This window comes from Canis lupus, chromosome 12 (genome assembly GCF_011100685.1).
Source record: "Canis lupus familiaris isolate Mischka breed German Shepherd chromosome 12, alternate assembly UU_Cfam_GSD_1.0, whole genome shotgun sequence".
Lineage (NCBI taxonomy): Eukaryota > Metazoa > Chordata > Mammalia > Carnivora > Canidae > Canis > Canis lupus.
The window spans coordinates 44,986,472-45,000,056 of NC_049233.1; positions in this window are offsets into that span (position 1 = coordinate 44,986,472).

Consider the following 13,585-nt stretch of genomic DNA (forward strand, 5'->3'; position numbering starts at 1 on the left):
ATATTTAGCTATAGTTTAATTTGTCCTCAAGTATAACTGTGTTAATGTTGTCAAACAAACAAATAAGCATTGACTATTCTTCCTTGCATATTGCTTTGAATTCCTTAAAACAAGATTGGCTACTTCATGGAGTAGCCTCCCATTTGTTAGAGTAGAAAGGGCTTGGAGTTGGAAAAGAGAAAGCTTTCTGACATCATATTTTCAACTAGTAATTCCCATTTCAATGACCTCTCTGTTGGTAATAAGGGCTTTTTCTAATGATTTCCAAAGAAAACTTACCTCAAACCCTCCCTTCACATATTACTGAAATATCTTGTGTAAGTGTTTACTGAAAGTGGCCCCAGTGGTCCCCCTTTCTTCAGGTTTTCCTGACCAGATGTCTATTTTCATTTTCTGTGTGTAGCCACTAATAACTCTTCCCTCGGGTGACTGAGGAAGCATGGTGGCCTGACTCATTTATTTTACCACCCCATTTTCCCACAAGTAGACCAGGAATTGTTGCCAATTAGTCAACAAGTATTTGTTAAGTGCCCACAGAGTAAAAGTGGTGTACTACATTGAACCTTTCAGTCAATTCATCCTGAGAAAACACGTAGAGGTTTAGCACTGAAAACCTCAGTTTCCCAGTGTCTAGATTCCCAGAACCTTCAGGCTTCTAGAACCATTCCAGGCCCAGAAGTAGCCAGGAAAAAAAGTGAGCAAATATTTGTTATGAAACTTCCTGAATTTTCAGTAACTAGTAAATCATAGCAGAAAGGAGCCAAAATCCAGACACACTGTGATTGGTTATTTCATTACTCATAAGAAAAGTGCATTATCATTGGTTTGTAAGGGTTATAAAAGACCATTATGCCCCTCCCACTACCATTTTTTCCTTCTAACAAACAAGAAATAGAAAGAATAGAAAAGCAGAAAATACAGAGAGAAGGCAAGGGGGAGGAGGAATCTTATTAAACCCCCATTTGGCTAGATAATATTTTGAGATCATTGATAATTGGATTTTTTTCCCTTTGTGTTTGCCCAGTCTCCTTTCACTCATTCTTAAAGTTAGTAAGCTCTGTGTGTCATTTCTTCAGGGAAGAGCAGAAAGCAGAGGCAGCCATCAAGCCTCTGGATTTGTTTTTAAAAAGCTAAACCCATCTTTCTTAACATTCTTTTAGCTATGGTATAGAAAAGATTCAGGAGTCAACAACAAAGCAATTGAACACTACACACACATACAGGAGGGAGAGGTCTATGATTGCCAAGCAAGAAAGACCAAGGGCCCAAGGGCTCTTCTCCAGGGCAAAAGCACCGTAATTGGAGGAATAGCACTGAAATGCATCTAGGATGATCACAGGAACTGGGTCCCTGGTCTTGTCAAAGATGACAGCATCCTAAAGGTGGAATGCTAGTGTGTTCCAGGCACCACTGTTGGCTTAGCCATAGAAGATGTCCATAATACTCATGAAACTCTAAAGACTAGTGGTCCATACTGCCTTCCCCATTTTCTGGGTGACATGCAATCTTTTCCAGTTGTGATGTGAGTGGATCCAATGATAAAGGTTTAAAATTCACCACAGGCCATGCAAAAATTGGAGGCAAAAATCAATGTACATTATAGCAAATAAAGTTAGATTTCTTACATTCATTAGTATAGAGAATGAGATTCACACCTGCTGCACTCACAAACAACACGATGTGATAAGCAGTACTATTTCTATTTTGTACATTGGAAAATCTAATCCAGAAGTTAAGTAACTTGTATAAGGTTATGCCATTAGTAAGTGATGGAACTGGGATTTGAAGACAGGGGAGTAGGTGGTTCAAGGCAGCAGCCTGTGGTTTAGAAAAATAAAGGCAGGGGGGACAGCAAGCATTTCTTCAGGAAAGGGGAGAAAGTAGTGTTAAAGAAATCCAATGTTTAAAGGACTAAAGAAACTCTGAAGGTAGGGAGGAAAAGTCCCAATTAGTGATCAGACGCCCCTAACAGCATGTGTTCGCCCTACCAGAGACCAGAACCATGTAGCAGAAGTTCTGTTATAACACAGTGATAGCACCATACCCAGAAAGGCAGTTAGGATCTAGCTCCATCACCAAACCAAGGCCAATGCATGGAATTCTGGGTTCAAGCTGTCAGAGAGCTGCCTACCGTTCAATAGAGTTGCTTAATAAACATATTTTTAATGATGCCACAAATCAAAACATATTGATAGCAACAAGGAAGGAAATAATTTGATTTTCTAGAGGACGAAAGTAAAATCAAAAGGGAGTTTGCTCAGCTTTGACTTATTAGTTTTGTAGCAAGACATGTGTTTAGTACATTGATTGACCAGAAGTCATTCATGTGCCACCTTAATAAGAAAAAGGTACTATCCCTCCTCCTCATGAGAAAGGAGAGGAGAGGAGAGGAAAGGAAAGGAAAACCGCTTTCCATCACCAAGTCTTTTATCAAGTCCCAGAGACTTTCTTCAGATATTCATGACCTTTTAACTCTGTGCCCACACGTATCACTGATATTCGTAATAGTGACCAGAAAAAGATTAAACCACATTTAGTGAATTCTGTTAAGATAATAGTAATTCCAATGCATTACTGCACCTGTGTAAATTGATAAAAATACATTTCTATAAAGCAAGCTGATACACACTTGTATCAAGAGGTTTTAAAAATGCTCACATTCTCTGACTCAGAATTTTATTTCTTGGAATCTAGCTTAGATTTTTTTTAAATGCTGCATTCATGAAGATTAACAACAGCATCATTTACAAATCAAAAATTGGCATTTAAATATTACATATTTAACCTTAGGAAAACTAAATAATTCATTGTAATATTTCAGTGTTAATTAAAATTACAGATATAAAGTGCATGTAAAACATGGAAAGTTGTTCTTATAAAGTTCAGAGAACAATCAGTGTGAAGTTTTTATTTACATTTTGATTACAACTATGTTAAAACTACGTATGTCTGCGAGAAAAGACTGGGAGAACATAAACTATCACTGCAAAATTCTAACTGTGATTGTTTTATTTTTTTTCTGACTTTACTTATTTGGGGTGCCTCAATAGTTGAGTGTCTGCCTTTGGCTCAGGTCATGATCCCCGGGGTCCTGGGATCAAGTCCTGCATCAGGCTCCCCACAGGGAACCTGCTTCTCCCTCTGCATCTCTCTCTCTCTATGTCTCTCATGAGTAAATAAATAAAATCTTTTTTAAAAAAGACTTTATTTATTTGAGACAGAGAGAGAGCATGAGTGATCATGCAAAAGTGTGGGAGAACAGAGGGAGAGGGAGAAGCAGACCCCTCGCTGAGCAGGGAACCCAACATAGGGACTCAGTGACCTGAAGATCATGACCCAGCTAAAGGCAGATGCTCAACAGACTGAGCTACCCAGGTGTCCCTAACCACAATTGTGTTATTTTATTTATTATTTTAAAAGATTTTATTCATTTATTTGAGAGAGAGAGAGAGAGAGCAAACACATAAGAGGGAGAGGGATCAGAGGGAAAGGGAGAAGCAGACTCCCCACTGAGCAGGACTCTAGGATCATGACCCAAGCCAAAGGCAGATGCTTAACAAACTGAGGCACCCTCCCTATGATTGTTTTAAATGAGGATATGATACATGATTGGTTTTTCTCCTATATTATTTTCTCTTTTGAAAACTGAATAGATCTATGTGTCTGTTTTTGTGCCAGTACCACACTGTCTTGATGACCACAGCTTTGTAGTACAACCTGAGACACATAGATCAGTGGAACAGAATAGAGAATCCAGAAGTGGACCCTGAACTTTATGGGCAACTAATATTCGATAAAGGAGGAAAGACTATCCATTGGAAGAAAGACAGTCTCTTCAATAAATGGTGCTGGGAAAATTGGACATCCACATGCAGAAGAATGAAACTAGACCACTCTCTTTCACCATACACAAAGATAAACTCAAAATGGATGAAAGATCTAAATGTGAGACAAGATTCCATCAAAATCCTAGAGAAGAACACAGGCAACACCCTTTTTGAACTCGGCCACAGTAACTTCTTGCAAGATACATCCACGAAGGCAAAAGAAACAAAAGCAAAAATGAACTATTGGGACTTCATCAAGATAAGAAGCTTTTGCACAGCAAAGGATACAGTCAACAAAACTCAAAGACAACCTACAGAATGGGAGAAGATATTTGCAAATGACATATCAGATAAAGGGCTAGTTTCCAAGATCTATAAAGAACTTATCAAACTCAACACCAAAGAAACAAACAATCCAATCATGAAATGGGCAAAAGACATGAACAGAAATCTCACAGAGGAAGACATAGACATGGCCAACATGCACATGAGAAAATGCTCTGCATCACTTGCCATCAGGGAAATACAAATCAAAACCACAATGAGATACCACCTCACACCAGTGAGAATGGGGAAAATTAACAAGGCAGGAAACAACAAATGTTGGAGAGGATGCGGAGAAAAGGGAACCCTCATACACTGTTGGTGGGAATGTGAACTGGTGCAGCCACTCTGGAAAACTGTGTGGAGGTTCCTCAAACAGTTAAAAATATACCTGCCCTACGACCCAGCAATTGCACTGTTGGGGATTTACCCCAAAGATACAAATGCAATGAAACGCCGGGACACCTGCACCCCGATGTTTCTAGCAGCAATGGCCACGATAGCCAAACTGTGGAAGGAGCCTCGGTGTCCAACGAAAGATGAATGGATAAAGAAGATGTGGTTTATGTATACAATGGAATATCACTCAGCCATTAGAAATGACAAATACCCACCATTTGCTTCAACGTGGATGGAACTGGAGGGTATTATGCTGAGTGAAGTAAGTCAGTCGGAGAAGGACAAACATTATATGTTCTCATTCATTTGGGGAATATAAATAATAGTGAAAGGGAATATAAGGGAAGAGAGAAGAAATGTGTGGGAAATATCAGAAAGGGAGACAGAACGTAAAGACTGCTAACTCTGGGAAACGAACTAGGGGTGGTAGAAGGGGAGGAGGGCGGGAGGTGGGAGTGAATGGGTGACGGGCACTGGGGGTTATTCTGTATGTTAGTAAATTGAACACCAATAAAAAATAAATTAAAAAAAAAACACATACAATGAGAGCACAGAGAAAAAAAAAACTGAATAGATTTTAAGGTATTCTATTTCCTACAAGATATTTCAATTTTGACAGGCAATAAATAAATTTAAGACTAATAACAATACAGGTAAACATTTATTTTACAATGATTTTTATTTTTAAATATGCTACCTTTTCAAAATTTAAGGGATTAATCTTAAGCTAACTGGGAAAATAAGATTATCTAGAATGACCATCACATATCCTACCTAATCAAATTTTTACTAAAAGGCAAAAAAGTCACCTGTCTCTACTAACTGTAATTGTTATGATCTTTAATTGCTGTAAACATACGAACATATGTGTATATAAACCTGGGGCTAACATAAATTTCATTTCTTATTTAGTATTCCTAGAATGGAAGCTGGATTCAAACATGTAAATATTACCTGAGGTCAAGATATGCAGAATAAAAATCTAATAGGAATTTTCTCCCAGACTTCCTTCAAATAATTAAATCTTTGGATATCCATGATAGCTGAGTTTTAAAGATCTTAAAATTGGTCATTTGTAATCTAGAGATAGACATGGCCCTTCATTCTCATTCCCATTAAGATTTAAATGAACGGGGCACCTGGGTGGCTCAGTTGGTTAAGAGTCTGCCTTCGGTTCAGGTCATGATCCCAGGGTGCTGGGATTGAGCCCCAACGTCGGATTCCCCACTCAGTGGGGAGTCTGCTTCTCCCTCTCCCTCTGCCCCTACCCTTCTTGTTCTGTCTCTCTCTCTCATATAATTAAATAAAATCTTTAAAAAGAAACATTTAAATGCATTTACTTCCTGGAAAGTTTTTACATTTTGGCAGTGAAGAAACTCTTACACCATAAAAATAAATCTTTAATACTACAGTTGCAGCAATCAGCCAATCCAGTGATGGGAGAATTTGGGGCCGAATGGAAGTTCTTTGGAATCCTGAAATTGTGTGCTGCAATCATTGATTTGATCTCTGCATAATGCTTCCGGCTGTTATTTGCTTTTACATAGCTATAGTTCACGGATCCACCACACATCAGCACAAACATGTCCACTGTTTGAGTCTGGAGCTTTTGGGAAACTTTTCTGATCCAACGTTACCAAGACTATAACCCCCCTTTGCGGAGCATTTGGAAAGGACTTTTTGTTTTGTAGGTTGATAACTAATAAACATGACCTCATAATCATTGTTCAGCACATCTGCCTTCCTTCCCAATTCAGTAACATTATTATTAAAAGGCCCAATTCTTCACTTAGAAGATCTGCAGAAAGAGAAACCTGATAGACACTGCAAAGTAGGTGAGAGTTGGAGTAGTTTTGTTTTTGTTTTTTTTTTTCACTAGAGAATTGAGAACTGACCACATTGTGGGAACAATAGCTCCCTCCATACTCCTTCACTCTAGAGTGGCTAAGTACTTACACAAGGAAAATGATGACCTTCTTCAGTTCTTTGTTGGTTTTTGCAGTCTTCCACTTCAAACTGACTAGAGTAATAACCTCAGTAGAGTTTTCAATAAATAAAAGATTCACAAAAATTGAGAGAAAGGAAGGTTGAAATTATTGGCTAAAATAAGGTCTGGGTCTTATAATAATCTCCCTCTCCAGGATGGTACCAGATCTGTATTCTATTACTACTGATAATTAGGAGTTCATTACATAAATAGTTTATGAGTTTGTCAAATGCTTTTATGGGTTTTGTGTGTGTGTGCATGTGAGTGTGTGTATGCACACACACCCACATGTGCTGCCCAATTCTTATGTCCTCCTAGATAAAGATTATGTTTGTCTCACTTACTGTATTCAGTGCTATGGGAATTTCTGCAAATAAAGTCCAGATTTAGGATGATAATCATGATGATGAAGATGGTAATCTTCTATATTAATATTCCTCAAGAGTCCATAAGAACAGTCATACTTGCAGATGTACACTTTAAATGGCTTGAATGTTTCTCTACTCTCAGGAAGGGAGTTGTTTAGGATATATACCTTAGAGAAAAATAGCTGGGCTGTGGAGAGTGTACACCATATTCTTTTTTGAGATCAACAAATTGTTCTTCAGTTATGCCAATATACACATCCCAGAAAGTTTCTATTCCTCTATCCCCTCATCATTTGTTCTCAGACTTTTACATTTTTGCCAGTCTGATAAGAATGAAATGATGCCTTATTTTATTTGGCATTTTCCTGATTACTTCTGAGGTTGACTATCTATTCTTATACTATTGGCCATTTGTATTTCTGTGTGTGTGAATTGTCCTGATATATATATATCTGCCCAATCCCCACTGGGTTGTTTGCCTATTATTTAAAAGTTGTCTGGAAGAATTTTTACATATTCTTGACATTAGTATTTTGCTTTTACGTTCTTGCAAATATATTTTCCCAATATATTATGTTTTTTCCATTTATTGAGGTTTTTGTGATACAAAGTTTTATTTTAATGTAATCATTGAAACAACTCTCTTCTTTTCCTGCTTGTAATTTTCGTGTCTTGGGTAATTTCTTCCTATTCAGTGTCAAAAAAAATACTTCTATGGGTTGTTTCTCTAAAGATGTTCAAGTTTTGCTTTTCCCACTTATGTCTATTATCCATCTAGATAAATTTTTATATATACTGTAGATTTAAGATCTAATTTATATTTTCCTTTATCAATGGCCAGTTTACTCTATAAAATTCATCAAATAGTCCATCTTTTTCTCACTCCCTTTGTAATGCCAGATCTGTCACAAAATGAGTTTCTATAAACGGATGGGTTTGTTTCTCAGTTCTCTCTCAGCCCATTGGCTTATTTATCTTCTTGTATATCAATACCACACTATTTCAATTATTTTCTGGTAGTGTAATTCTTGACTCATTTTTTTTCTCAATTTTTATTGGTTATTTTGTGTCCTTTATTCTTCCATATACATTTTAAGGTAAACTTTTTGGTTCCACAAAAATCCCTTCTGGAATTTTGATAGGAATTACACTAATCTATTGATAAAATGTAGAATGGTTAATGTATTTGTTTTTTTGCTTTGTTTTGTTTTTTTTTTGTTTGTTTGTTTTTAAGATTTTACTTATTTATTCATGAGAGATGCACAGAGAGAGAGAGAGGCAAAGACATAGGCAAAGAGAGGGAAGCAGGCTCCATGCAGGGAGCCTGATGTGGGACTCGATCCGGAGACTCCACGATCATGCCCTGGGCTGAAGGCAGATGTTCAACCGCTGAGCCACCCAGGCATCCTGTTTTGTTTTTGTTTTTGTTTTTTAAGATTTTTATTTATTTATTCATGAGAGACATACACACGGAGAGAGAGAGGCAGAGACATAGACAGGCTCTATGCAGGAAGCCTGATATAGGACTCGATCCCGGAACTCCAGGATCATGCCCTGGGCTGAAGGCAGGCACCAAACTGCTGAGCAACCCAGGGATCCCGTTTGTTTTGTTTGTTTGTTTGTTTGTTTTTCCTGGTGTATTTGTAATACAGATTCTTCTTTGTATACTGCTCTATTTATCTAAGTCTTTAAGTCTTAGAATAATGTTTTATTATTTTCTTATTAAAAGTCTTGCACATCCTTTGTTAGATACATTATGAGTTGCTTTATAGTTCCTGTTGCTTAGAATATCCAATTACCCTGATGTCATTATATTGGTGACCAGCACGAAGCTCGATGGAATGTCAAGATAACTAAGCTCCTTGTGGATTATATTGTGATTTATAGCAGTTGACAAAGCTCTGGGGCAAGCCTTTGAATGTGTACTACTCCTCATGACTTTGCTACAGAGCCCTCTGGGTGAAAGCCCTCTGGTGGCTCCTCAGGCTTCACTATCCTATAATTTATCAAAGCTACCTGGTTATTTTTGGTAGTTTCTTATTCCCTCATTTCAAGGTTTGTTATTTTATAATTTGTGGCTGAAATACCGGTATCTAAAGTCTTTGCAGCTCTTTCTATTGTCTATCCCTTCTGCCTGTGTCTGTCTGCCCTTGATGCCTCAGCTAGGTGTCTGCCTCATTATTTTTTGACCAGGAGCTACTCATTTTCTTTACGGAATTATTTGTGGCAATCTTAAAACTTAGGATTAAGATTCAGTCTTGCAGGTAGGATTTAGTTTTGCTTCTGCACGGCTCCCTCTGTCACTATTACTTGAATCTGTGGGGCCACTTTAAATCTACAGCTTGAAGTTTGTTTATTTGTTTTAATTATCAAAGTGATATGAGTATGGGCTGTAAATTCACGTGAGGAGCAAATTATTAATACAAATCCCGGATGAATTTTATTTCCACCCCCTGCTTTATAGGAAAAAAGCAACTTTTCCCAAGCATGGCAGGACAGACAGATTGATTTTTTTGTTCACTATTTCACCGTGAAGGTAGCCTTTTAATGTCTAAGTCTTAAGGACAGAGGACCTCCTAGTAGGCTCCCACCTTGAGAAGGCCTGAGCTATATTTTTAAAGTCCCATTGTAGAAATTAATGAAAACAAAAGTGCAAGTCACTGAGGTTTGAGAGATTATCTCAAAGCAAAAGCTGCTTCAAAACTCCCCTTATCTCTGGGGTTAGATTTTTGGCTTCATTAATCTTGATTATATTTTCAGCTTTTTGATGCTTTTAAGAAAATGAAATTTAATTATTTCATATAGAAGTTTTGGGTTTTCCCCCAGTGGGAGGACCAATCTGAGTATAATCAGATATTTACTTAAATTTTTAACTTGCCCACTTTATTCAGCAAAATCTAACATTAGTCAACATCTTGATAATCTTCATAAATATTACAAGGGATTTAGAATATTTGAATTCTTCTATTCCTTTATGTTTCTTCTTGTTGACTTTAGTTCTGTTTATACCTGTATTTGTTTTCTATTGCTGCTGTAACCAGCTATTGCTTATCACAAACACAGCATCTTCAAACAATGCAGTTTTATTATCTTCTAGTTCTATAAATCAGAAGCTCAACACAAGCCTCACTATGCTAAAATAAAAGTGTTAGCAGGGCTGTGGCACCTGGGTGGCTCAGTCGGCTAAGTGTCTGCCTTCAGCTCAAGTCATGATCCTGGGGATGAGCCCCACATGGAGCTCCCTGCTCAGTGGGGAGCCTGCTTCTTCCTTTCCCACTGCCTGCTGCTTTCCCTGCTTATACTCTCTTGCTGTCAAATAAATAAATAAAAAAATTTTTAAGGTGTGGGCAGGGCTTAATTCCTTTCTGGAGGCTCTAGAAGAGAATCTATTTCCTTATCTTTTCCAGCTTCTGGAAGCCACCCATATTTGTTGGCCCCTGTCTTCCTTCCTCTGTCATCAAAGCAGCTATGGCAGGTTATGTCCTCATACCACATTTCTCCGTGATTCTTCTACCACTGATGTATATCTTTCTCTCACAGCACCTCAGAAAAGATCTCAGCTTTTAATGACCCATATTATTAGGTGAGGCCCACCTAAATAATCCAAGACAATCTCCTTATTTCAAGAACTTTAATTACATCTGCAAAGTCCCTTTTACTCTTAAGATAATATATTTACAGGTTCCTAGGTTTGGAGGGGGGTGGCATTATTCTGCCCAGTGAATCCCCATTCATTATTTTTTTTATTGGTACTCTTCTATTAGTAATACTCAATGCTTACTTAGGTTTACCCATATACTTTCAGGTTCATTGCTCATCATTATTTTTCCCTTTCTGCATTTTTTAGAGAGTGAGAGAGGGTGCTTAAAAATGATTTTCTTAGAAAAGTATGTATTTTATTAATTATCTTAGCAAAGTCCTATAAATGTTCTTTTTAATCTGTCTAAAGTTACCCTTGTCATCCTTTGCCTAAATAATGGCTTACCAGGCTATGGAATTCTAGGCTTATTCTTATTTTTCCTCCACGTTAAGATTCTATTGTTGCTCATGAGAGGGGAGTTGTCAATCCTGGTATGTAATTACTTTCTATCACTGGCAGCTTTTAAGATTTTTCTCTTGTGTTTCATATTCATTAAATTTATTATTTATTATTATAGATGTAAATTCATTTGTATTTATCTGACTCAAGGTTCAGTATACCACATCAAGCTGAAGACTCACATCTTCCCTCAATTTTGCAAACCTCCATTCTTTCATTCCTTCAAATACTCTCTCCTTATATTTATAATTTTCTTCTTTCAGAAACTTTAATAGGTGTATGTTGAAGCTTACTCTTCTATTCTCAAATATTTTTATCTTCTTTTTCATATTTTCCATCTCTTTTACTCTCTGTCTCTCTTAAGTTGCGTCTAGTCTTTAATACTTTGAATACACTAATTCCTAATGCCTTGAATTACAGTATATTTTGATTTTAAATACTAAATCTCATATTTTAGAAATACTATTTTTCATAAAATTCATTCTTGTCTTATGGTTTCTATGTCTTCTATTATGTCTACATAGAAACTTTATTTATTTGTTAACCTTCGTTAAGCCTATTTAGGGAACTCACTAGTTTAACTCACTCTTCATTCCTTTTTTTTTTTTAAAGATTTTATTTATTTATCCATGAGAGACACACAGAGGGAGAGGCAGAGACATAGGCAGAGGGAGAAGCAGGCTCCATGCAGGAAACCAATGTGGGACTCGATCCTGGGTCTCCAGGACCAGGCCTCGGGCTGAAGGCAGCGCTAAACCGCTGGGCCACCCAGGCTGCCCTCCATTCCTTTTTTAAGTCATATTTACTCAAACCAAAGAGCTCATTGAATATTTATGGTCAATGCTGTCTAATCTCTAGTTTGCTAATGCATGTTCCTTCCCACCAATTAAGTTGTATGCTCAAGAGTGTTCATCACCAAAACTCTTATGTCCAATATTTAACCATGTATGTAAGTAAATTAAAAACCAATAAATTAGTGAAACATGAATGTGATGAGAAAATTGCTTATTCTCTGAAAGCTAATTTAAATCTTTGAAAGATCTGAAAAAAAGCAAGTTGCAAAAACTAGATACATGCAAATAATTGTTAAAGAAATGGAAACCATAAAAATCTAGGATGCTTCTGTCCTGAAATTATTTGTAATTTTCTTTAAATTTCACTCAGCTATTAATAAGAGCTCTGACTGGGAAACTGGAAGTCTAGATAAAGCATTATTGATAAAGTATCTACAAGTAAAACCATTGGAACTCCATTCAGCTCAACCCAAAGGCCATAACTCTCCATGTAAAGATTGGCAAATGAATGTATATTAAATTAAACAAGACTTTTATCGCATAGATATTTATGAATTCTGATTTAATCTAACTTTTTAAATTAATCAAACAGTCTTTGGTGTTATAATTCTTCTGTTTGTAGCATCTGCTGACTCTCTCATGGTAAAGCATCTGTGTGTGTGTGTGTGTGTGTGTGTGTGTGTGTGTGAGAGTCTGGTATGTCCTAAGTCATGGAAAGAATACTGTAGAGTAGTACATTAGCCTCTCCTGAAGTACTAAATATGCCATGAGTTCCAAACAAGCTTTTGTTTTATAAAAGCTTGGACTTCCCACATCACAGCAATATCATTCTGCAGTTAAGAGAAGAAGCTGAGTGAAAGAATTCCAAACGCTGCATGCTGAACCTAAGAAACATTTCTAGCAGTTGAGGTCCAACAAAAAAGATTTTAAAAGATTCAATAAACTAAACTCTCAATAGATAGGAAGATGATAAATAGATCATCTGTAAAGTACAATTGTAAGTGTTACAGATAAACAACAGTGAATATCCTACATTTCAGAAGCAATGGACATGATCAACACACATACCTGTTTAATAAAGAAAAACCATTACATTTATTAATTTTATTAAAGTAGTTGAGCTCTATGAAACAAAAGGCTTCACAGCATTTATTTAATATGCTCCTTTCCCAACCAGTAGCATAACATAACATTATTAAAATGTTTAGACTTGCATCATATGACACGATGTGGTCACAATATCTTCTTTAAGACAACGGAGTTTGCAATATACTTGCCAAGTATTTCTAGAAGAATTTGCATAACTGGGTCCATATACCTTTCATGACAAGAAGTTCATAATTGGGCACATAATTGGGCATAATTGGGCACAAGTTAAATGAAAGCATTCTTGATTGTTTAGAATCTACAGGAAAATATGGGAATTGTTCCAATGACAGTCATAGGCTCTTACGCCATCAAAGCCATTTGCTATGCTTCTCCTGCTCTGCTCTATATTGCAGGATTGGGAGGCGAGGGAAAATGGAACAGGGGAATTGCCCTAATGGTCCTTGCAAGCCATGTTCCTAGCATCATAAAAACTGGTTGCCAAAGGGATTTGGCCAATGAGAAGCATAACCACACACTAGACAGCAGAAGGAATAATTTAGAACCTTTCTTTTTGTCTTTTCAACCTCTGGTGGCAACTCTGCAATGGCTGTAATGTTGACTCATGACCCTTGCCATCAACATCATCAATATGATGTTCTTCCCTTCCTTCCTTCCTTCCTTCCTTCCTTCCTTCCTTCCTTCCTTCCTCCCTCCCTCCTCCCTCCCTCCCTCCCTCCTTCCTTCTTTCCTTCCTTCCT